This window comes from Trachemys scripta, chromosome 1 (assembly GCF_013100865.1).
Source record: "Trachemys scripta elegans isolate TJP31775 chromosome 1, CAS_Tse_1.0, whole genome shotgun sequence".
NCBI lineage: Eukaryota > Metazoa > Chordata > Testudines > Emydidae > Trachemys > Trachemys scripta.
The window spans coordinates 170,885,925-170,910,723 of NC_048298.1; the positions used below are offsets into that span (position 1 = coordinate 170,885,925).

The 24,799-nt window shown below is 42.4% G+C and overlaps 1 protein-coding gene and 1 long non-coding RNA gene across 5 annotated transcripts in view; one reads left to right on the forward strand and one right to left on the reverse strand.

Annotated features, from left to right (window-relative positions):
- Nucleotides 1-24,799, forward strand: part of ROBO1 (roundabout guidance receptor 1) — a 1,057,321-nt gene that overhangs the window by 575,447 nt on the left and 457,075 nt on the right. The gene's annotated exons all lie outside the window — the stretch shown is intronic.
- Nucleotides 1-24,799, reverse strand: part of LOC117888731 — a 56,482-nt gene that overhangs the window by 2,521 nt on the left and 29,162 nt on the right. For 2 of the 3 annotated variants that reach the window (XR_004648364.1, XR_004648363.1), the window contains exon 1: nt 17,270-21,382. This is a non-coding gene — a long non-coding RNA (uncharacterized LOC117888731). Of the gene's footprint in view, nt 1-17,269; nt 21,383-24,799 lie in introns of those variants that run through there. The other variant, XR_004648365.1, reaches the window with a different exon arrangement.

The window sequence follows — 24,799 nt, forward strand, 5'->3', positions numbered from 1 at the left end:
GCTCGCCAGGGTAAGCACCCTGGCGGGCAGGGCTAGTTTATTTACCTGCTGACGCAGCAGGTTCGGCCGATCGCGGCCCCCACTGGCCGTGGTTTGCCGTCCTGGGCCAATGGGGGTGGTGAGAAGCGGCGCGGGCGAGGGATGTGTCGGCCGCGGCTTCCCGCCACCCCCATTGGCCCGGGATGGCGAACCGCGGCGAGTGGTTGCTGCGATTGGCCGAACCTGCCACATCAGCAGGTAAATAAACTGGCCCGGCCCGCCAGGGTGCTTACCCTGGCGAGCCGCGTGTGAAACGTTGCCGACCCCTGAGTTAGATATTCAATCAATCTTATCTTAAAAGATAGCAGTAGTAGGAAAACAAAACAAAACACTCCCAAAATTGAGGCAATCATAGAAAACTAAATGAAAAATCGAGACTGTCCTTGAATGAGTTATTTTCTCCCACTCTCTCTTTTCTGCCCCCCTACACCTTTGAGCAACATTGCAAAGGAGCTTGAGTGAAAAGCAGCAGATGCTAGAGAGACAGCGAGCAAGATTACACTAGCATGAAGATTTTGAACTAGTTCTTCCATGTGCTGCCATCTGGCAGCTCTGCTACTGGCTGAGATATCCAGCATGCTTTCAGGCTGGGATAATTTTATAGTTAATAACCAACACACATAATTAGGAGGCAAAGAATATCAGGATGTTGCTCCATGATCGTTTTGTAGCAGTCTGGAGCCTCATTAGATGACGAAATTAGCTCCTCAAGACTGAGTCCCATTTGTGTAAGGAAACAGAATTTGATGACACAATTCATAGATTAAAGAACATTACCCATAATGGGGTGCAGTAAATTCTATCCAGTCCTTGTAAATGACAGGGAGGTGTATACCAGAACCATAGTTTGTTTCTCATTATGATTAATCTGTTTCAGTAAAGTGGTTAGTCAGGCTCTGACAAATAGACCTACAATCCTCCCTCTGACTCTACCCTCTCCCCATTTTGAATATTTTATTAAGTCTGATTAGGAGCCTGAAAGTCTCTTAAAGTCCCTATGAACAGTCTTTCATCCTTGCTGTTAAAATCATTTGGGTATTAATCAATCCCTTTCACTATGATATATAGACAGTAAGGGAGAGTAGTCTGAATTCTAGAATGTTTGAAGACCTTATATTTCTGTGTGTTCAGTATATAGATATCAGATTCCAGTAGAATATCTACTCCTGTTCACATGATTTACAAAATGTTTAGGGGCTTGAAGTGGCATAATAAAGAACTTTCTTTAAGACTGTTTGACTAGAAGGAATGAAATCAGACCCTCATGTAACAATACACGCTCCCAAGAGCTCTGAGCGGTACTTCATTACTCATTCACAAAAGCAATGAAAACATTAATTGACCTCTTGATTAATATTTAAGTAATAAATAGCTTAGTGGATTAATGCACTGGCCTTTTTTCTCAAAGATGTAGTTGAAAACTGACTTGACCAAAAAAATCAATATAATTACATGATACTTAAATTACAAGTACCATGAGATGAAGGTTTCTGTACACACAGGGCTGTACATCACATAATTATGCCAAATTAGTATTTATTCAGTGCCTTCTATTTTTTTAAAATGCAAGCATGTATGGTGTGTGTTAAAAGAAAGCAGGCTGTCACCTGCCACTGAAATGCCCCACACAGGAGCACGTGTCCTTGAAAACTTAAATATTTGGTTTAAATGTAAGCAATCTGAAAACCAAGACAGTTCCAGTATCACTTTCAGCTAGTTAACATTCATGAATTCTGGGGGGGAAAAAAAACTTTGAAATTGACTGTTTTCTATAAAGCACAGAAACTCAAAATTCACAATAATTTCATATTTAGATTTGTGGGAACTAACTTCATATTTTTGGTGGGGAGAGGGGTCAGGGAAGATATCCTTAAGTATAAAACTAGAGATTGGCTGAGATAATTTTCAATGAGGTTTGGCTTGGAAGGTTAGTCAAGGCTAGAATATTGTTATGACTTCAACAGCAGAGAAATATCGTGAGCTGTTCTCAGGAAATTTCTTCCCCAAATCTCTTGAGATTAGCTGTTCTTTTGAGTTTTCTCTGATCATGGTATGAAATTCTAGGAGAACAGCTGGCTGAACCAGATCAGGAAAGTAGGCTACATCCAGTTTTGTATATGACCCAAAAGCAAAATCATAAGGTCCTTTTCGCCACTGATGTTTATACCTAGACCCACACTGTAATATCAGGAGATCAGAACTGAACCTTTCACTGAGATTTGAATGGGTTTTTTTATTCCAAATTATATCCGTTATAAAGAGTACCATACCAAATTCCACTCTCTCTCTCTCTCTCTCTCTCTCTCTCTCTATATATATAGATACAGAGAGAGAGAGAGAGAGAGAGAGTTATTCCTTTGACCTGAGCAGTTAGCCAAAATTTGGGGTCTTGTAGGTTGTTCCAGTTAGGAGAAGAAGAAGGGGAAAGCCAGGTATTTTACTGATGTAATTTTGTTTATTTCCAAAGAATTTACAAAGTCCCATTTCCCTGAACGCAGGAGGAATCAAACAACAGGGGACAGTGTCTTTGCTCACAGCTCCAAGCCTCTTTCAGCCAGCACCCAACCCAAAACCTCTCTCTAATTTTCTCCTATGGGCATTCACCGTGTTCCCAATTTGTGTCTGGAGCTTCCGTTTGGGTAAAATCCTAACCCTACTGAAGTCAATGGGAGTTTTACTTTTGAATTCAATTGAGATAGGATTTCACCATTTGAATTTTGCATACTGAATACTCACAGGAATAAGCTAGAGAACAAACTAGTACATTCACTAAATGTATTCAGTAAATCTTGAATAATGAATAAAGTTGACAATTTTACAAACTGATTGTGGACAATTCACTAAGAAAGTGGCAAAATTTATCTAATACATTCTTTATTGTGATTAAAGTTGCTTACATATGTGACAGAGAGTAACTGAAGAACTGTGAACTGACCAAAAATCACAAGAACTTGGACTGAAGGAAAAAATAGAAATTGTAGCATTTAATTCAAACTATATGAAATTCCTAACATATTTCTTTGAGGCTGAATAGATGTGTCAGATTTTCCCTGAGATAGGTGTGTTCTATAATTGCTTTTCTTTTACACTGTCTTAAACCAATAAACTATCCTTGTTTTATAAAATGGTCCTAAAACAACATACCAGTTGGAATTCAAAGATAATGTCAGGCTGTGTGAAAATACTTCCCATCAAGAATACATTCAAGAGGAGGAGACAAAAGTCACTTTCTCCTAATGCTTGTTCCCTCTTCCAATGACCTAAGGCTCGACCCTGCCCATTCGATGCCAGTGGCAATACTCCCATTGATAGCCATGTGTTCAGGACCAGGCTCGTAATATTAATATAATCCAGAAGGAAGGTAGGCTAGTTTTTAATTAATAGAACTGTGCAAGACTCAGTAGTTTTGGTTTCCCAGGAGTTTCTGAGGCCTTTATCATTGTGTGCTTTTGCTTCTCCCTGAATTTTCTCTGAAATTTGCGTTGACATCAAAAGTCAAAATGATGGTATTTCACCAAAATGATGGCTTTGCACTGAAACCAGACAAGACACCCCCCTACACACACACATGTACACAATCACATTTCAGATAACTGTGATGAAAAGATCAGAAATCAACCCAGAATCACTCATAACTGGGTCCACATTTGCCCAAAGGGTTCATGAATCATAGCCACACTTTTATTTGTACGTGTTCAGCACCTCTTAGATTTGGGCCTTTATTGAGAATATTAATTTTCTAGAGATACTTATGTTAACACATTTCAATGCGTTGAACTTTTATAAGGTAAAGTAAATGACACAACCAGGCTGCTCAAAACAGTAAGCAAAACATTTTAAGGCAAAGTAAATGCATGGGAATGTTTTTTGTAATGCTTGTTTTCCCTTTCCCTTTTTTTCTTCCTCCCTCCTATTGCTGTTTGTGCTCATGTCTAAAATTAGATTATAAATTCTTTATGGCAGGGACCATAATTTTGTTTATTCCATAAAACACGTAGTACATCTTAGGTGTTATATATATTATAATGTTGGTCATTTTAAACTTTCAAATCCTTGCAAAGAATGCTGGATAATCTCACAAACCACATATAGGGAATCTATCAACTTTAACTTGGCTGTTGTATACTACAACATCTGCATGTATGGAATGCTTGAGGAAGTCCACAAAAAGTAATAAATCATTTAAAAACTCAGTTTTCATATTAACTGTAAATAACTGAAGACTAATATAAAGTAGAACACACCATCAGGTTGCACATTTAGATTTTAGTTACTAGAACTCACAAACTGTTCGGTGTGTTCTAGTAACATTTATGTGATTATAACAACAGGTGAAAGTGTTAATTTCTTAACAGAGACTGTGAGCACTATCTTTCACCTATGGAAAAGCAATCCTCCTTGGAAATGGTAATCAACATGACATACTGGAAAAAAATATAGTGTAAGTGTTTTGGCAGAACATAAGTGGATAGAAATCCAAAACAATATCATCCTTTTTAATCTCATGCCAAGTGACTCAGTGTTGTGGTTTAAAAGTTGTACAGGTGTTAGTTCTCTCTCTTGTGGGAACAAAGGCATCACCTTATTACTGGCTGTTTAGAATGTTCTCATCTTCACGTGATATGCTCTGTACAGTTAGAAAGATTAAAATAGGATTACATCTTTAATAAAAAAAATTAATGTGTTAAGGGCCAAGTAGCTTATTGGATAAAAGCACTGTCATACTTCTGGAGCTGCAGTTCAGATTCAAATGCCAACTTAATTATGAAAAGAGTTTGCGTCTTGGTTAATTCATTTTGGAAATCAGTCCATATTATCAAATCACTTTATATGGGATAATCTGGCAGGAATGACAGTCTCTATTAAAGGGAGGCCAAGAAGCAGGATGATATGCTGAATTCATTTTGTGGTACATCAAAGTTGAGGTCATTCACAGTACAAAGTATATAAGAAGCTCTCAGTACTGCTATCTGCACTGTACCTCTGTGGCAAAAATAAGAGACTTCTACATGCTGTATTGCTAATCCCTGTCATTTTGAGTCACATGTAAAGTATTGGCAGGTCAGATGATAACATTTTATGAATGCACAGTGCACATCACTGTTGAACGTGAAAATGTGCTGCCTATCGTTTCATGACAAACAAGTGAAAATCTGAATATTTTATATTTACATAAGGAAGAAAAGACATCAAAACATTTGAAAAATGTACTGCTTTTACTGCTCAGCCTTCTCTGGAAAATTAGAAATATTATGCAAAATCCTGGCCCCATTGAAGTCAATGCGTATTTTGCCAAGGGGGACACAATTCAACCCTTCATTTTTAAATCATGCTGGTCTCTTAGAGACATGGCTTTGAGAGAACCCTTTGGGTATGTCTACACTGCAAAAAAACAAGCAAACAAAACCATCAAGGCAGGGATACTGGAAAAATTTGTATAGTGGGGGTGCTGACAGCCATTGAACCAAACTGTAAACCTTGTATATGATGGAAACCACTTCAAGCCAGGGGGTGCGGTAGCACCCCCAGCACCTCTAGTTTCAGCACCTATGCCCTAAGACAGCAAGTCTCAGAAGCCACAGCTACAGACTCGGGCTCATGAGCCTTGCACTATGGCACTAAAAATAGCAGTGTAGATGTTTCTGCTTGGGCTGGAGCTCAGGCTCTGAAACCCAGCAAGAGGGGTGGGTCTCAGATCCTGACCTTCAGCCCAGGCAGGAATGCTTACACTGCTATTTTTAGTGCCATAGTGCAAGGTTTTCCTAATGCAAAGTTTCCTCAATCTTCCTCTGAAGCATCTGGTGCTGGCCACAGTGTGAGAAAGGGTACTACACTCGACTGAGCTCAAGTCTGATCTGCTATAGCAGCTCTTATGTATCCTAACCGTACTGTAAAATCTTAGTGCCCGTAAAGTGATTTGAAAATTTTCCCGGTAGAGAAAGGCTTCCTCTTTTCCCTAAATATGCAATTTTCGCCTAAAATTACACCTGATTTAGACACAGGAAGGGCAAGATTGGTGACAGGCTCTCTACATGAAGCATCTGGATTTATAAGCAGGGCAATATGGAACTCAGGCATTCCTAAAATCATTTTTCTACAACATATGTGGCATAGACAGAAATTTGCTGATATAATGTAGTATTAAGGTTATATCAGCTCTTCTTTGAGCTGACCAGTGAATAATGTGAATAATTGTGAATAATGTGAATATCCCAAATTTCATGACAATAAAACCTTTTGTACCACACTCACCTGCCATGTACTTCATCTGATTTTTGTGTACACAGATGCGATAAACAGATGTATGTGTATATATATATATAGTTTTGCCCATTGGGTAGTCATTTATACCTATGCAAAGCGAGGGTAAAATATTGCCTAATCAAAATGGCAGCATTCTTCATACCTATACAAAGAGGTAAGTGACTATACCAGGGGCAAAGACTACTATACATACAATATTTAAATATTGGTTTAGTGACTGGTATAGTCACTTACCCCTTTGAATAGGTATGAAGAATGCTGCCATTTTGATTAGGCAATATTTTACCCTCGCTTTGCATAGGTATAAATGACTACCCAATGGGCAAAACTATGTAGAATGAAGCTCATTGTATATATGTATGTATGGTACTTCAACACAAAAGGAGCAGAGTTACACTGATCCTGATCTCTTTCCTCAAGTGAGAGTAAGGATGACTCCTGAGAATGTTAGAAATTTGGACCAATGGTAAAGTATGGGGATATATTATCCTCTTAATGGGAGTCATGCAGGCACATCAATAGAAGAATATATCCCTAAGCAAATAACTAAAATACATTAGTGGAAGGAGTGAGTGCTGGGACATGGGATGCTCCCAGACTTGTTTCATTGTCTCTTTTTTATTAAATATACAAACTGAAAAGAGTTACACTTATAATTTTGCATTCTTACAATTAAGTCTACGTTCTAAAGCCTAATATGATTTAAATGGTTTCTCCCTACTTATCTGAGTAACTATCCTCTCTCTCTCTAGGCCAGGGGTTGGCAACGTTTGGCACGCGGCTCGCCAGGATAAGCATCCTAGCGGGCCGGGCCAGTTTATTTACCTGCTGACGCGGCAGGTTCGGCCGATCACGGCCCGCACTGGCCGCGGTTCGCTGTCCCAGGCCAATGGGGGCGGAGGGAAGCGGCGTGGCTGAACGATGTGCTGGCCGCGGCTTCCCGCCGCCCCATTGGCCCGGGATGGCGAACTGCGGCCAGTGGGGGCCGCAATTGGCCAAACCTGCCGCGTCAGCAGGTAAATAAACTGGCCCGGCCCGCCAGGGTGCTTACCCTGGCGAGCCGCGTGCCAAACGTTGCCGATCCCTGCTCTAGGCATTGATAAGCAAGACAGGCTGAAACCAATAAATGTAGAACACTTGACATTTTAAAGTATTTCCTTGTGATGCATGATTTAGAATAAATGTAGTGTAATTATAAATATTAAGAGAAGGGCAAAATATCAACATGTGATATTGTATTTCTTACATTTTTAATTAACATAAATTGAAGTTTTATTATTTTTATCCAAAAAGAGGATATAAACAAATAATTACCAAACCAACAAGTCTTAATAAAAAGCAGCTCAAAAACGAGAAATCTCCTTACAGTTTCAAATATGAAAAAAAACCTTTAGTGTACGAAAAATAATAATAATTTGCAGGAATTTCCTTTGCATAAATATATTGTTGTGAACTCTTTGGAAAACAGGTATAGGCAGCTTTCGGTTTGTTTATGATTCCTTAAACACAAAGTCATCCAAAGAGGCCTGCATAAACAGAAATGTGATCATTGTCCTACACTTGTTTTTTAGACATTGAAAGACATTTATTCTGCTTTCTAGTGATCTCCCTCTAGTGGAGATCTAGAAAACAGCATATAATGTAGCTCAATCACTTTTTTTTCATAACTTTATACGTAGACATAGTCATAATACCTGGTGCACATACTGTACAAACATCTGTTTTCATTAATCCACACAAATGTTATCAGACCTTTTGCTGTCAGGGGAAAGCAGAGTATATGGCATTTAAAAAACACTACAGCCTGCCATTTAAAGAATCATGAAGCCTTCAAAGTCTATGGTCTATCAGTGGATGATCACAAACGGGATTTTGTTTATTTGCTAAATACAGCCCTCACTGGTTGCAATTGCAAACAATAGAATTTTCACTTTTTTAAGGCAAATGGACATATAAGTATGGGCCAGATACTCTCTGGTGCTGACATCAGCGCACGTGGAAGGAGGGAGCAAAGGTCTGAACAAATGTGTGCAGAGACTGCCCTTTCCCTAGTCTCTCAGCATTGCAGTGCTCTAACATGGGCAAGGAGGAGATGGAACCATGGTCTCACCTCCCCACTTTCCCACTACCCCACATCATGGGTGTGCAAGGGAAATAAGCTGCACCCAATTAAGGGGTGTTATAGCAAGTATTCCTTTCCCCTTGTTTGGGAGGCTCAGAGAAGTGTTCTGCCACCCTAAAGCTGAATATCGTCCAGTGCTCACCTTAGGGTGATGTAACATTGTCTCACCAGCCTTTACCTTGGACTGCCTAAATGGCATGATCTAGTGCCTAAAAAGTGTGTATTGATACTGCATATGCACAAATAAATAAATTTCAAGTGTACACATTATACAATGCATCCTTATCTCTCAGATGCCATATATATATGAACCTAACGCGCAAATGTGATGCATAAACACACACGCTCACAAATTATACTTGCCAACCATATTAAAGAAGACAAAGAAAATACAAGACAATAGATGACAGGCCAGATATTAAGAAGATTAATCACTTATTTCATTGGGAGTAGGTTATTAAAACATAAAATGATTAATGATGGTATTATTAGACTTTGCCAAATAAAACGAATACAGCTTTAGATTTTAACCAAAAAAGCATCTTATGATTGTTACATTTAAGGGGTCTGATTTTCATCTGATTGACATCAGTGTAAATCAAGAGTAACTAGGAGAGGAGAATCAGGCCCATGTATTTACATTAAAAAGAAAGAAAACAAACACCTTTGGCCTCAGTGACTTGCCCACACTCATAAAGGAAGAGCTGAGGCGCAGCCTGGAATCCTATTGCTACACCTTAATTATTATTATTGGTATGAAAGTAGTGCCTAAAGACCCTAACTGAGATCAGAACCCCATTGCATTAGGCACTGTACAAACGCATACTAAGAGACAGTCCCTGGCCCAAAGATCTTACAAACTAAATAGACAAAAAGTGGGAGGGGAAACAGAGGTCCCAAGAAATGACTTGCGTAAAGTCACAGGGCAGAACTGGGCCTACAACCCAGTTATCTGACTTCCAAGATAGGACCCTTCCCATAAGATCTGTGGCTAGCCTACACTTCTACCTTTAGGAGGGAGGTGACCTCTTTTTTATAGAGATGTGACAGAGGAAAAGGATGGACAAAGCATAGGTGAGATGAAGCAACCATGCCACAGTGTGAAAGGCCAAGGTGGAGGGCGGGCACATCTCCACCTCAATGGGGGCGGGGGACTTCAAACCCAAACAGTGGGAAACCATTGCCTTAGCCACAAATTCACCCTTCCTCCTCCCATGGTGATTTAACCTTGCCGTGTGTGACTTTCAGCTATCTTAACTTTCTTGACTTGTCTGTACTTTCAGTGCTCCATTTCAGCATTTACAACCAGAAGTATTCAGAGAAGCCTTATGCGTGCCATTGTGTCAGTTAAGTACTGGTGGCTGGAAGTGTTTTGCCTGGCTATGGAAGAGACTGACAGAATGTCTCCACGTGCATCAGGTCAGAAGTACTAAAGGCTGGTCTACACTTAAAATGCTACAGCACTGCTGCTGTAGCGCTTCATGGAAGTCACTGCCTGTATCAACAGGAGGGCTTCTCTCATCAGCGTAGATACTCCACCTCCCCTAGAGGCAGTAGCCAGGTCGACGGGAGAAGTCTCCTGTCGACCATGCACAGTCTTCACCAAGGGATATGTCAGTTTAACTGTGTCGCTCAGGGGGTTGGATTTTTCACACCCCTGAGTGACATAGTTATACCAACTTAAGTTCCTAGTGTAGACAAGGCCTCAGAAACAGCACTTTGATTACATCTTTTTACTAGGCAGCTTGAGCTCCTCTTAGTACCACATAGAAGAGTATGTGGGGTTTTTTTGTCCAGCATTTTGAGTTGTAGCCAAGCCAAAAAGTGTCCCTTACGTGCCAATTAATTTCCACACTCTCCAATAACTCTCAAATGCTAAATAGGTTGAATGTTTAGGGAGGGTAAAATCACCACTGTTCTAACTCTGCCAAAAGACAAATGCTTAGAAAGCTATAAGAAAATGAAGACAGATGGTTGTGAGGAGTGATTCCACAGCGTTTGCTATTGTGTATACTTGTTTCTACAAAAGCTATACAGATGCTCCCTGACTTACGCAAGCGTTCTGTTCCATATACGTATAACGTGTACCCGACCATTACATCAAAAAAACAACTATTTCTAGATTACGAAACTTTTTCCGTAAGTGCAGATTTGCGTAAGTCAGGTTTGCGTAACCCGAGGGGGCATCTGTAATAATAAGCAAATTGATCCCACTGAGGACAGTAAATTCAATCAGCATATAATGAGTACTGTATTTAACATATTCAGTGTATCAAAGTGTTTAGTATTCACGCGGTTTTACTAATTTTTTTAAACTGCAAAATATACTTATTTTCTGCATATTACCTTCTTTTGAATATACTGATACTGTCTAAGGAAATGTGCTAGCAGGTGAATACTCTCCATGAGGGGAGAAAAATATGTCTCTTTGGCCATCAGCAGAATTATGGCTTTGTTGCATTGCATCTCACATTTGACTGTGTCTCCCCCACCCCTTTTGCATCCTTCCACTGGCTTCCTCAATGTACACTGCATCCAGAGCTTGTCCCTGCATAACTTTGCCCCTCCCTACTTATCTCCCCCTATTTGTTTTCATGCTGCTCCCTCATCCCATCTGCTCTGCCAAATATGCTATCCTTTACATGTCCATTCACTTCTGTCACAAATATCTCTTTCTATACATGGAGTTCCCTTCCTGAATTGGTCTGCAATGGTCTGAATTCAGATCCCTCCCGATTAGAACCACTTCTGACTGTCTACTACAAGAAAATAACTAGCTACATATGGCAAAGATTTGGGTACTTGAGGGCACACGTGTGTATACACATTCACACACTGTTTTTTAAATTTCTTATTGACTAGTCTGCCTAATTTCCAAGTTACCTGGAGGTATCTATCTAAAGAGATCACAACATACAAGTTACTAACAGCTCCAGGTAATTTAAAGTTAATGACACCACTGTAAGTTTCTGGTTCCCTGGTTTCCATCATTCATGCTTCCATTGATTTCCCTCTATTCCTTCTCCCATTATTGTTCAAAAATACTGGATTGTGACACCACTGAAGGGAATCAGTCAGGAGGAGCAGGCTAATTCTAAAGAGGAAAGTTTTTGATTTGGCAAAAATGCTTTTTAGTAAGCCCTCCATGAGGAGGGAAATGCAGACAAAATACAGGATATGTTAGTGAAATTTAAACAAAATCATATTTACAGAGTGAGGCAATAAACCTTTAAAATTAAAGAATACCATATAGTGTGCCCTAACAGCCTGGAGAGATGGGGGAGGAAAGAAGATAGACATTATCCATTTTATTACTTTACACCTTTTCTTTTGCATTAGAAAAGAAAACTGTGAATTCTCAGTGCTTGTAAAAGATGTTGGTTTGACAGCACTAGAGACTGAATTCCTGTTTAACTACAGAGCAGGTATAGCACAGGCAGCCAGAATACTAGCTTCCCCACAGCCTTCCCTACTCAACCCTCTGTTTGATAGTGCATCGAAAACAGCCATGGAGCTGAGATCCACAGTGGAGAAGCTGCCCTCTAGTCACGCACTGCTCGCTGCACCAGTTCCCCCACCAGGGGGCCCTCCACACCCACTGATGAGGGGACAGGATTTGCTCATCATTAAACAATATAAAATCAACGTTTCTCCATAAAAAGGCAATCTTCATGTAATTTGATATGTGTAGTTTAGTTTCAGTTCAGTCTGAGTTCTAGGACATATACCGTATTGTAGTATGATTTATAAATCTGCTGTAAAACATGCTGCTAGAATGATACTACTCCCATGAAAGCAGGTGGGGTGGAGGGGTATATGGTTGGCTACTACTGTTTCATGGCTATATTAGTGTCTGTGAAACGGTTCCACAGCTGCTTTACAGCTTCTATGGGGAGGGGGGAACAAGGCTGGAGGAGAAAGAAGGTGGATTCCTTCCCTGGATCCATCCACAAAGATACTGAATGGGAGGACTTGCAGCGAACTCCCTAATTCACAAAACTGAATACACCTCTACCGCAATATAATGCTGTCCTCGGGAGCCAAAAAATCTTACCGTGTTATAGGTGAAACCACGTTATATCGAACTTGCTTTGATCCACTGGAGTGCGCAGCCCTGCCCCCCCCCCAGAGCACTGTTTTACCGCGTTATATCCAAATTGGTGTTATATGGGGTCGTGTTATATCAGGGTAGAGGTGTAATTCACAATTATCATTCAATTCATTTGAATTAGTGAAGTTCCACTGGAGTTGTACATTTTCCAGAAATTATGTATTTTGTATTACTGCAGTACTGAACAGCTCTTGCTTTGCACACAAAGCTCACGTTGCCCACGGGATTGGAGCCCTAGCACGAATCTGTAGAGGCGGGGTTAACCATGTCAATAAAGCGAAGTTTGCTTGTGACTAGCCCTAAGAATATTATTTATTTATTGGTGGAAATGATAATACTTGTTTTGGCAACCACTGTTCATTTAATAGAACACAGATGTGTGAATGTAGCTGTGTTTACATTAGTGCAGGGATCTCTGTAATTTATAACTACCAAGGGGCTCGCTCCATCCACAGAAGTCAGAGTAGGTTGCAGAATTTGGCTTCACATGCAGCCAAGCCACTGAAGCCTTTCTGTTCTGATGCACAGATTTGGGCTTGAGAGAGCCAAATGGGGAGGGAGATTTCATATAATGAATCTTCCTATCTCCACTTCCCACTTTCTTGCCTGATTCATGAGGATCCCAAACCAGCTGTCTGAGGCCAAGTAACTATTTTTATGCCATAAATTATGTTGTAAATGTAGATGAATTTCCCTCTGCAAACCAAAAGAACAGATTCCACTTTCCACACTTGGAATTTTCTCTCCTGCTTTAAATTCCCCAAATATATTAGGCTCTATGTCTGGCCATCTTTCTGACTGAGAAGACATGGAGTCTGATCCTTCAGTCCAATTGAGCAATGTTCAACACAAGATCTAAGCAAGAGGGACAAAGGTGGCTACATGCACCCTTTATGCCCTGTGATCCTGGGATTATTTAAACCCAGTATAATTTAGAGTAGTCTCAGGGCCAATTTATTCCTAGCTGCCAGGGCCTCCAAAGGGCCATTCTGGCAGCAAGGGAGCACAAGCATACTCCAGCCACATGCACTTCCCCTCCACCAAGCACATGACACACCTGCTATATTGGGGGCTGCAAGTTCAGATGGCATAGGACTGGCTATACTGGACCTTTGCCATTTGAGGATTTTCTTACCCAAGTGAATCTTCAGCTGTTCATTTACTCCATTTTGTCTGCTTTGCACCCCCAGAGCATGACAAAGCAGACTTGATTGGGGAACAAGATCTAGTCCCTAAGCCAAGTTTGGAGCTCATCAGTGCTGCTTCCTATCCAGCTGGAGAAGTCACTCTTGGGTAATACTAGATATTCCTTTGTTCTAGAGGCTGACCACTCAGCTTTCGTGAGTAAAAACCTCACTTCTTCGGATGCATAGAGTGAAAGTTACAGATGCAGGCATTATATACTGACACATGGAGAGCAGGGAGTTACTTCACAAGTGGAGAACCAGTGTTGACAGAGCCAATCCCTTGTGAAGTAACTCCCTGCTCTCCATGTGTCAGTATATAATGCCTGCATCTGTAACTTTCACTCTATGCATCCGAAGAAGTGAGGTTTTTACTCACGAAAGCTTATGCCCAAATAAATCTGTTAGTCTTTAAGGTGCCACCAGACTCCTTGTTGTTTTTGTAGATACAGACTAACACGGCTACCCCCTGATACTTGACACTCAGCTTTCTGCAACACTGTTAGCTCAGGCTTACCTGGGGAATATATATGTGTTCATCCTTTTTCTCCAACAGTAGTAGGCCTTAAATCATTATTCATTATTGTCTTTTTAGGTAAATACATATTGCTGATCTCAGGTGGTGCTTTGACTATGCTGAGTGGAGTGGACCATTTGTCTGCTCTATCATACACATTCCATAAAACACTAGGGAAGGTTTGGTTTAAGCCTCCATATAAGGACTGCAGGGGAAGAAGGAAAGTGTAGAGCAGTTGAATTGCTTGGTTTTGAATTGCATGGAATTGCTGCCATGATTCCTGGGGAAAATCAAATCCGCTCACTTGGCAGCATAGAAAATCTCTGAATGCTGAGCCATAATAAAAGGAATTTTAGTTGAACAGAAATACAGGGAATTAGCAAAACAAAAATTCTCTAGAGAACGACTGAGTTGAATTTGCTCTATTGGCTTCTGGATCTCAGCATCTGCTGGGTTTATTTCTGACTAAATAAAACCCACTTGTCAGAGCCTGTAGAATACTGACTGTAGACTTTCCCTTTTTCTACTCATCCTAACTTTGCTCACATGAGTCCTTTAACTCCGTATGGGTCAATATGAGGTGTGTAGATGGTAAAGGATAAATAGTAAAATATATGCTGATACTTAGATACTATAAATCTGGTTCTCTTCTAATACCAGTATAGCTCCATTGTCTTCACTGAAGCTACTTATGATTTACCCCAATAAAAATGAGAGGAAACTTGGGGCGTATTGATGTAGGTATTCATAACTTTACCAGGCCAATTGGTAGCCACTTGCCATATACCAGGGAGTCCCAGAAGAAGGAACCTCAGCCAGATAAATAAATTACACTTCCTGAAACACTCTGCACCCAAAGTGTGTTAACAAAAAACATTATCAGCATTTTATTAAATTGGGTCATGAATCTAGCTCATGACCCATGGGTGTAAATCCAACCTCTCAGCATAAATTCTCACCTGCATGGCTATTCTCAAGAGGCACAAGCTGATATGAAAGCAGATTTGTTGTACAGCAGAACATGCTTCAGAATAAATTAAGCCCATTCAGATCATTTTAGCTAGAGAGGGCCCCAAAGTACTATAAACAGGTTTAATTTAATGCTTCCAGATTAACCACAACATATATTTTTCATGGCTGTAATCTGATCGTTTTGTTTTTGTTTTGGTTAAATGAGTAAATATGTGTGATTCCTCATGAGACCGACGTAGAGTGCATTCACAAAGAGAGAACAGACAACTAGTGTGCTTTGAAACCTGCGGCTGTGCTGGAGTGGTAGAACATTTGATAGTCTGTTATTTATGGTTCATACCGTATTTGATAAGAAGTGCTAATATGAAGAGATAAATGTGCAGGAAAAAGCACACACCCTGCAGCTCTTGAACCTGTCCTCTTGTCCTGGGTCTTTTGTTAGCACTTCGGCCGCAGTTGCAGTGCATTAATCTTTGAATTTTTTAATGCAAAAATTGAAGAAAAACAGGAAGGACGAGTGAGAGAGGGAGTGATAAGGAGAAAAGAAAGGATGGACACACATACAGCCACACACATATTCGGTGTTCAGTTTCCATTCCCATCACTATAGAAAGAATATCATGTGACCTACCAGAAAATATGATTTATGCTCATGGCCACATTATGCTACAGAATGCATGACCAGTAAGACTAAGTACAGTAAAATATTTTGTTAGGTAAAGGAAAGTCTTGTGCTTATAGCATAGTACTTTCATATGTTAAATTTTATCTTGATCAGCAATCCCTCACTTCTCTGAAAAGTTTCTTGAATAAAGTTTTGTTGTCTCATTTAAATGTTCCCATTAACAGTAACATGGCAGTCAAACTATTGGGCTTATACTCTGTATTTGTATTATTGCATATGTTTTAACATCTCTATCCCCACATTTACAATTTTGTATTGTTTATGCTTACAAAAGACTTTGCAAAACACATAACAGAGAAAATGCCAGATTATTGAAAATATCCATCCTTTTGTAGAAATACAGAAAGCAGCAGCCCTCATTTATCCTCAGACTAAGCATTAACAGTCTCTTGTCCTCTAACTTTTACCAGTTCACAATGATATAACTCTGTTATATCTGAATTTACCCCTAAGTATTAATATATACTGACCTTTTTAACATACTTTCACCAATATTAGTCCTTTATTAAAGTGTAATATATTTTTTAAAGTCATCAAGAACATACAGGTTTCTGTCAGCACTGTATATTAAAAGGAGAAAACCCAGAAATCCCACAGTTCATTAAAGATGCATCAGGCTTTATTATTATTCAAAAAAAATGGGTGAAGAGGCCATCCTCCACACTGTGACAGAAGCTAGACTCTTATAAAACAAGCCAAAGAATTAGTTCCTTCACCAAAGAATGACATGAAACCCTAGCTATGATAGCTGTAAAAACAGTTAAAGGTCTTCTTTGTCCTCATTAGCACCACTGTGCTAGCTTTCTGTGTTGGCAGCTTTTGGTTTTGCCGATGTAGTCCTAAAGAAAGTTGTTACCAGCCTATATTCTCCAGTTCACAGGCTCTCAAAAAGGACACATTAAAACAGTTAGAATCCCCTGGGCAAATGAGGAGATTAAGTAGCCTTCTCCTTCAACAGTAGCCTCAAGCAGACAAAGGTTGGTATTGTGTATTCAGTACACTATCTCTTTCTAGGACTGAAATTTACTATTGTCCTCCCAGCTTCTAGTTTACAAAGTGTTTGGGGGGCTTTGAGTAACGGTTCACTGGCACCACCATTGACAGCCATCTGAGTGTGGGAACTTTTTTTAAAAAAGGACATGATGCTCCCAAAATGATTGCCTATTATATCAGTCCTTAAGCAGACGCCAGTGGCAATATTTTAGTGTGGAGGGTTATGTCTGAGTTTTCCTAGAGTCTCGTCTTTCAAAGGAATACAAATTCAGGCAGGGAAAGCAAACATGTATTACTTGTTTCCTAGCAGATCAGTCATTTTAGTGTTTTAACCATTGCACTGTACTGCTGAAGATAACATCACACAAAGAACACCACTCACCTTTGAGCTTCAGAGGGTTTAAAGGGGTTTTTTAAACCAATTTTTGTGCTAGCCTCTTTTGAAGGATGTAGGTTGTTCACAGATTTCACATGTACTTCCCTTCATTTATGCGATAGATTTGAAGCAGATTGTTGCAATCCTCCATTTAACAATTTGTTGCATTGTTCTGTGAATGAGCACCAATTTCCCTCCTGTAAAACAAGAGATTTTCAGTCTGTGATGAAAAAAAGCAGTATACCAACTGTAAACGTGTAGATGAGTGTGGCTCTCCCTCACTGTCTTCTTTTAGGGAGGCCACGCCCCTTTGCTACACCCACTTCTGAAACAACAAGCTAAGTAAATGGGGAAATTAGCAGTCTCCGCCCCCCTCCCCCACACCTGTAGGCAGGGTAGGGCAGTGAATAGTTCAGGGGCCAAGGCCCTCCACCAGGGCGGGGCACCCACACAGTCGAAGGCTTAACCCTTAGGCAGAGTAGCTGCGAGTGGTTCAGGGGGCCCAGGCCCTCAGCCAGGGTGGGGGCCCCAGCAAGCAGTCTATGGCCCCAGTAGGGGGGTGAGCATCCAGCAAGCAGTCTAGGGCGCCGGCAGGGGGTTGAGCACCCAACACACTCTATGGGGATCAGGCAAGGGATGAGCACCAACTACAGTCTATGGCACTCTGCGGAGCGCCGGCCTCCTAGCCTAAGGAGGGGGAGTACTGCCACCCCAGGGGTGGGGTGACAGGGAGGACGTGGGCCCACCCAACTCCACCATGTCCCAGCCCAGGGCCCTAACAGCGGCAGAGTGGTCTGCCACTGGGTCAGTGGAGAATCCACCCATAACACGCTGACCATGTCTCCGGCAGCTCCACAGACTGATGGTAGTCTGGTTCCCCTGGGCTGCTTCCTATACTCCCCTTTGGGTGTACCTGCATCCAAGGATCACCCTCTGTTTCCCTGGGGTACACTGCAAGTGGCAGTCCCAGCAACTCTTCAGTGTTGGGCATGTCAGGCAGTCCTGGTACCTGGGCAGGCTCCTTGAGACAGCCGAAGTCTTCTGTGGGTTCCAGCTCCAGCAGCAGGCTGGAAGCATCTGTCTCCCTCGGCGGTTCCTCCTCAATTCAGCTGCACAGCCCGCCTCTTATACTTCCTGTTCTGCTTCTGGCATGGTGGCCTAGGCCTTCTGGGTTCCACCCACCAGGGGGCATCTGGCTGTACCTCGCTGTCAGTCTCTGAGGGAGGCCACGCCCCTTTGCTATACACTCCCTCCCCCCCCAAACCCAGCTCCTGGTCTCCGGGGCTGGTCAGGTCCTCTTCCCCCAACCACAACAACGCATCTGTGGGGGAAGGCAGCCCTGGGTTGCACTCTCCGTGGCCAGGAAATCTTCCATCAGGCGTACCGTTGCACTCAAGGTGGTGAGGTGATGCCGCATTACCCATGTCCTCCCACGAGAGGGAAGGATATGTAGGAACTGCTCTGTAACGTTCTGTTCAGTTACCGCTGTGGCAGAGCGTCACTCCAGTTGCAGACACCACCAGCATGCGTCTCTCAGTTCCTGGGCCGCAATTCGTATTCGAGCCCCTGATGGGTAGGTTTTTCCTCGAAACCAGCATTGGAAGGTTTTGGGGGTAATGTCCAATGTGTCTAGGACTGCTGCCTTTACAGCCTGATAATCACGTGTCTCCTCGTCAGAGAGGGCGCAATACATGGCATGGGACACCCCCGTTAGATAGGGGACCAGCAGGGTGGACCACTGAGTCGGATCCCAGCCTTCGGCCAAGGCGACATGCTCAAACATAACTAAGAACGATTCTGGATCGTCCTCAGATCCTACTTTTGTGAGGCAGAGTGGCATCGAAGGGGTCGCTAGCACTACCGGGCCTCCAGTGGTGGGACTGGAGCGGCTGGGCAGTAAAGTGGCCAGTTGCTGAGCATATTGCCCCTGCTGCTACTGCTGCTGGGCCCCCTGCTTCCATATGAGCTGCTGCTGCTGGGCTCTCGGGATTTGTAGCAGTTGCTGCTGCTGCTGGAGCTGGGCAGCTTGCTGCTGTTGTTGACTCTCGGCCCACCATTTCACCAGCTTGTCGAGATCCAGGGCTGCATCTGCTGGTGGTGGGTCAACAATGAATGCAGTCCCCCTTTCCATCAGATGGTGGGCCTTACCCATGTTCTTTATGTATAAACATGTAGGTAGGTGTGGCTCTCCCTCGCTCTCATCACTGAGGGAGGCCACACTTCTTTGCTACACCTGCTCCTGAAACCTCAGGCTAAGTAAATGGGGGAAATTAGCAGTCTCTGGATGCAACCTGTAGGACAATGTTAGCATGAGAACGAATAGTACAAATTGGCCAAGAACAAATTCACTCTGGAAAATAGAAAAGGTTCCCAACCATCACAGAGGCGAGGTTCTTCTTCAAGTGTTTGCTCATGTCCATTCCATGCTAGGTGTGTGCGTGCTGCATGTACTGTTGCCAGAGATTTTTCCCTTAGTGGTATTTCTTGGGGTTGTCTCTTCTGCCTTCTGGAATCATACACATATGTGCAGGTATAAGGGGGTGCCTCTGGCCTGGCACCCTCTCAATTCCTTCTTACCGTCCGTGATGGTTGCTGGAACGATCCTTCTTGCTGTGGCAAGGCATCTTCCCCAGTTGTTTGGACTCTCCTCTGTTCATATTTATTTTAGTTAATGTACATAGTTCTTATACATAGCGTTAGTGTATATATAGTAGTGTGAATAATTAGCCCCTGTTGTCTAGGGACTCTTCACCCCAGGGGCTGGGCATGGTCTGATTCCCATGTTTCAAGACATGTGCCTTCTGCAGTAAACTTATGCCAGTGAGTGACCTGCAAGCTTTAAGTGTGTGGGGAAAACCCATGTAGAGGACAACTACCAGATTTGCAGGGACTTCAGACCTAAAAAGACAGGGGCATTCGGCTGAAGGCCATCCTCAGACCTGCATCGGAGCTGAGCCGCTCCAAATCAGCACCAAGCATTTTGATTCCCGTGCAAAGCGGTCCCCTGGCACCGTGCTCTTCCTAGCACCATTCTCAATCTCCAGCGCTGAGAAAGAAGCACAGGAAGCAGTGCACTGAGAGAGGGTACTCACCAGTGCAGAGGAAGGACAACCAGGGAGATGCCATTACAGTGAGACATGCGTTGGGCCACTCTTCCTCCCTGAGACAGAGATGGCACCATTGCCTAGGGTGTTGAGTCCAGTGCGGAACCCTCCGCTGACCGCCAAAAGCTGCCGCAGTGCCAGCGGTCTGACAGTCCTCTCGATACCAGAGGCTTTCCAAGCAGCAAAGGACCTCTTCTCTCTCCTGTTCCTGACTACTGCAAGGGGGCACCCACCAGCCAAGGCAACTGGAAGCAGAAGGGAACAGGGAGCATCGGGCTCCTTCCCAGCACTGGCATCCCCACCTCCCTCTAGGTGTAAGCCTACCATGATGCTGGCATCATGGTCACTGACTCATCACCAGACTCTGGAACCCCAGCACTGCATGGAGGCAGAAATGGGTACAGTTCCACCATGTTCTCCAAGAGACTCCTCTTCAGAGTCCAAAGGAGAATCTTTTTCTCCACCCAGGACACATCATTGTTACCTAGCCTATGCACCACCAGACTTCAGTACCAACTGTGCCCCCCCATCCAGCCTTCCTACTAAAGATTGTGCCACAATTCCACAACAACCAGGCCATCTTTCTACTGCCTTCTTCCCAAAGCCTCATAAAACCTCTGAGGAATGTCAGCTTCATATGCCCTCACTTTTTATATTGAGAGAACTAAAACCTTCCGCAAGTCCGAGCAGCTCTTTGTAGCAATAGTGGAAAGGATGAGAGGGTACCCATGTCGACCCAAAGAATCTAGTCCTGGATAACCACTTGTATCTGAGCTTGCTATGAGCAGGCAAACCTTCCGCCTCTGGCCATTGTGACCACTCATTCCAAAAGAGCCCAGGCTTTGGCAGAAGCGTTCCTCGCACAGGTACCAATCCAGGACATCTACAGAGCCACAACCTGGTTGTCCGTTCATACCTTCATGTCCCACTGTGCCATCACCCAACAGGCCCGTGACCATGACAGTTTCGGGAGAGCACTGTTGCAGTCAGCACATCCATGGACTCTGAGCCCACCTCCAAGGTACTCTTGTGAGTCACCTAGCATGGAATGGACATGAGCAAGCACTCAAAGAAAAAACAGTTATTAACCTTTCATAACTGTTGTTCTTTGAGATGTGTTCCTCATGTCCATTCCATGACCCACCCTCCTACCCCTCTGCCAGAGTTACTGGCAAGAAGGAATTAAGAGTGTGCGGGGCTGGCAGCACCCCTTATACCGGTGCAAAGATCTGCAATTCCAGAAGTTTCTTGAGCCAGCCCCAAGGGAAACCACTAAAGGAAAAATCTCCAGCAACAGTGCACACAGTGTGCACACACTTAGCATGGAATGGACATGAGCAACACATCTCAAAGAACAACAGTTATGAAAGGTTAGTAACTGTTTTTTTCTGGAACAGCCTCCCAACAGGAGTTGTGGGGGCAAACAACTTAATTAGTTTTGAGAGCTGGACAAATTTATGAGTACGATTTCATGATGGGTTTGTTTGTATTGGTGAGGGCCAGGGATTGACAGCCCTGGGGCTTTCTTCTAGTTTATGTTCCCTATGCTCAGGCTTCAGTCAGGATTCCTTCTTCCTCCCCAGTATTCTGGGTTTTTTTGTGATTTTTTTTTTTTGTCTCCTTGCTCTGAAGCATCAGGCATGACCACAGCTGGAGATGGGACACTGGACAGGGGCAAGCCAGTGCTCTGAGGTGTCACCTGGTATTCTCTCTCTCATACATTTAGCTGGCTGGTTCTAGCTCACATGCTCTGAGTTTAACTGATTCCTATATGTGGGGTCAGGGAGGAATTTCCCCCCAGGCCATATTGGCAATGACTTGGGGAGGAGGCTTGCTTTCCTTTTCAGCGTAGTGTTCAGGTCATTTGCTAGGATTATCTGGGTATATCTCACTTAATCAGGTCCCTACTATTGCAGGGGCCTCAGGCATTGGTGTACCTCAGTCCCTCCTATGCTCTGCCTATGGACCAAATTGGTTTAGCCTCCTGCAGCCTGTAATATTTTGGCTTAATTTTGGTTGTTGGGTTTAGTGTGTGGGTGCTGAGTGGGAGGTCACACTAGATGATATGGTAGTCCTTTGTGGCCTTAAATTCTCTTACTCCCATTAACTTCAGTGGGCTCTGTTGGGATCAGAATCCAGAGAGGGCATAGAATGTGAGGTGAGTAGTTCTGAGGGAAAGACCCTCGAAGTAGCCAAGCTTGGGAAGAATGCTTCAGATGGACTTAGTGTTTCATTCTGTGTGCCTTTTGTGCACCAAAACAAACCCCAGAAAAATTGTGTGGATTGTGTGTGGAGCAGCGAGAGTAAAGCAGACACTTAGTCCTTACATATAAAATACGTTTCTGTGAACTACTGTGATCTCCACAGTCTTTCAGTTAGGTTCATATGTAGGGTAAGGGGCGAGAGATTTGGGAGATCCTAGTACTTTAGGAATGATTTTGTATATTACATTCTAGACATGGATTCCTTTGGGAGATACTGAAGCCGATGGTTGCTGTTGAAGGATTTGTCTAGTGCTTAGAACTGGGTGTCTCATAGCTCTGAGTTCCAGATGTATCCCAGAGAAGTTATTTCACCTCTTCCAGCCTGTTTTTCCATAAGATAATAATACTTAGCTACCCAGCAGGGCTGTTGTGAGGCTTAAAATAATTTTTGTAAAGTGCTCAGCATGGCCTGAAACCATGTTATCCTGGGAAACAATGAGAAATCGAAGCTCCCTCCTTGCAGAGGGGCTGCATTGCCCTCTTATGGCCTCCCTCACATTAGGCATCACTGCTTCTAAAGGATCCATGCTGCCAATAGAGTGTATGAAGTAGGTGTTGATACTGCTGGTGGTTCTGCTGCCAGGAACATACAGTGTAAAGTCACTATTCCTTGTCTCCCTCCAGTTTGCCATAGATCCCCAAATTCCCAGATGCTGTGGTATTTGGAGGAAAAATAGTACATTACCACTGAGAATATGTAATACACTGGAAAGCACAAACTGGCTGTGTGCTTTAGGGGAGGAATAACTCAAAGTAGTCATTTTAAGGCAGGTAGTGGTATTGTGGACAGAAGGAAAACCACCAAATGAATGTTTACTCTAGTATGTTTTGAATGAATTAACCTAAAACTTCCCAGGCATCCAACCATTATGTTCCCTGCCTTTACAAATTTTTAGACTGTAAAATCTGCATATACTCTTGCCTATTGCTCAGTTTTAAGCAAACTATGATTTCTAAATAAAAGTGTTTGCTCTCCAGAGGGTTATTTATCTATAAATATGTTAGGAAAATATGTATTGGTTTTGTCTATTGACATCCCTTTTCTTTTGTACATGTTCCTTTGAGGGAATATTCATGTATAGACTCATGAATAACAGCTTAAACTAGCATTAGTTAAGGGAAAAAAATGTCACCTCTGATCTTGAAACTAATTGCTTTGTATGGCCCCTGTTTAATTTGCATAAATTTCCTCAGCATGATGTCTTTCACTTTAAAGAAAATAAAAAATCCTTTCAATATTGAAAAGACTTTAAAATAATATTTCAACCAATTATAGGAGAGATACAGTGAAAATTAGATATTTTTTGCAATGCATAGTGAGGGCTGGTATTCAGAAAGAAACATTGTACCTGGTATTATACTTTGGTTAATTGAGCATGGTCTTGGCAAAAGTGTATTCTGTGGGACCTCACCTTCCCTAAGCAATAAATAGAGAAAATAATCTGAGTGGACAGTCTGCATTATAGACTGCTCTTCTTACCCTGTTATCTCATCCATATAAGCCTCTCTCATTACGCTGCATTCACTACACTGATCCTACAGCTGAGAAAGTAACCTCCACCAAGACTGCAACAAAATAAGACATTTATACTAGATTTACTTTGCCTTGTACATATAGCATTGCCCACCATTCGATGGAAGATGCCAAAACTTCTCATTTGCATATGAATCAATCTGTGGCCTTACAGTAATACTTAGCAATTCCATCTCACTTTTCATCTTAAAATTACTGTACAAGAATTAACTCGCTAATATCTGACTGCATATATGTGGGATAGGGAACAAAATATACAACGTTCCACTTCAAAATTCTCCCACAGGTCTTTACCACTTGAGTTGAAAAGAGATCGATATTTGCTACCAGTAGTAATAAGATATGTATGTGTGCTCTTTCTAGAGCAATCCCACTGTAGGATGACATAGTTAAACCCTCTTAAGTGCTGATCTATCCCACAGAGAGTGGGGATAGTTAATTACACATGCCAGTTCCTTTTACTGTCTAGTGAAGATGCTCTTTTAGCTAGCTAAGAAGAGGCCTTTGTTTTGGGCAATGAGCTCTGCTCCCAATGTTACATATTTGTAATTAGATGAGGACCATGGTATCAATATGATTGCTACAATGGAAACATTACACTTGTTTTCCCAGAGGCTCATAAGCAGCTGAGTAT